We start from the raw sequence: 2,026 nt of genomic DNA, 5'->3' as shown, positions 1-2,026 counted from the left end.
CATTTCTAAAAAGAAGAAATCTTCTAGAGCCAAAGACAAAAGTTTCATTCTATCGCGACAGCGACAAAGAATTCAGAAAGTTTTTCGTTAAAGACGAAGAGATATCTTTAGTGTACTGCACTGACGTTAACGGATTAATGAACCACTTGAAGAAAAATGTGTACAAAGACGAAGAATGGCGTCTTTTCATTGATTCGTCAAAACGCAGCATTAAGGCTGGTTTATTGCATAACACGAATACTTACGCTCCTATCCCTATAGCTCATTCAACGGTCATCAAAGAAGAATATAACAATGTTAAAATGCTTCTTGAAAAAGTTAATTACACGAATCACAAATGGAAAATATGTGGTGATCTCAAAATCATAACAATGATATTAGGCCAACAATCGGGTTTCACGAGAGAGCCATGCTTTATATGCCTGTGAAATAGCAGAGATCGAGCCAATCATTACAGTAAAAAACATTAGCCTTTAAGAGATTCATTCAAACCTGGTTCTCATAATATCATCAACCAAAGCCTCGTTAATCCAGAAAAAATTTTACTACCACCCCTCCACATAAAGCTTGGGCTCATAAAGCAATTTGTCAAGGCGTTAGACAAAGATGGACAATGCTATAAGTATATATTCCTTAAATTCCATAATGTATCAGACGCTAAATTGAAAGAAGGATTCTTTGATGGACCACAGATTCGAATATTGACAAGAGATACTAATTTTGTGAACCACATGACGAAAATTGAAATGGACGCTTGGGAAAGTTTTAAAACAGAAAACGCAAATTTCCTCGGTAACAAAAAAAGTCCAGACTACAAGAATATTGTTGCGAAAATGATAAGAAACTACAAAAAGTTAGGCTGCTTGATAAATTTAAAACTTCACTTTCTAGATTCCCATCTGGATAAGTTTGCAGAAACTGTTGGTGATTTCAGCGAAGAACAAGTGGAACGTTTTCATCAAGACATAAAAGTGATGGAACAACGATATCAGGATAGATGGGACGAGGTCATGATGGTTGATTTTTGCTGGATGTTGAAAAGGGAAACGAATGTAGGTCTTAAACGTAAGCGTAACCCTTTGCATCGTTCCTTCTAAGAAAAAAGGACACGTTATAGCAGGCAGACAATAGACTTAAGTAGGTCTATAAATCAATTTAATTACGATAAAAAGCAAGATAAAATGTAAACACGAAAGATAGTATAAATATATCTCTTAAGTCTAAGAAAAGCAGAGAGAAAAATTTTGTGAATAAAACTCTTATTCATTTGCATGTTTAAGTTACAGTTCTACATTTTAATTGATACAAACATTGTCAGGTTAATTGAAATGGACCAATTCTACTAGTAGTTCTAAGTTTCTTCAAATGAGTAATGTTAGGTTAGGCTAGGTTAGATTTATTTCTAGGTTAGGCTCGAGTTGACCCATTCGATGTAGCACACATTTGCTACTGGGAAAATATGCTTCCAGAGCTTTATGTGCAGTTCAATAAATTTCTGTTAATTCAGCTTAGGTGAGGTCAGGTTCTGTTGGGTAAAGTTATGTTAAATAAGTTGATATCAGACAAGGGTTGATCCTTCACAGTTGTCGACATGTTTTTGAAGTGAAAATTTGCATCACTGGTATTATTTTGAAATTTATTTTCTTCAGTGCATGATTTTTCGTCATTTTTTGAGGTTATGGCTCAACCATGACGTGATAGGGGATTTTTGATACTGAATTTGAATTCAGCGCCCCAAAATCCATAGGAATACGTGTGTCTTGTTACCAAATCCGCACACTTTTTTTTGTGTGGCTGTGTTGTTTTCCATTACTGGTAATATTGTTACTCCAAAGAGAAAACGTTTGCTTCCTAAGAATGTGACGCAGCGATCTCTGCTTACAACCAATTTGCGCAGAAGAATGATATCAATTCTTGCTTGAGAAATTTTCTATCATTGAAATGTAAAGGTTTCTAGTATAACTCAGACGACTTTTTATAAAATTTTATATCCACTTGAAGTTTTTTCGACATGTAGGAAGTCCTT

Source organism: Belonocnema kinseyi, chromosome 9 (assembly GCF_010883055.1).
Source record: "Belonocnema kinseyi isolate 2016_QV_RU_SX_M_011 chromosome 9, B_treatae_v1, whole genome shotgun sequence".
NCBI classification, from domain to species: Eukaryota; Metazoa; Arthropoda; class Insecta; order Hymenoptera; family Cynipidae; genus Belonocnema; species Belonocnema kinseyi.
Note: the sequence above shows the minus strand (reverse complement) of the source record.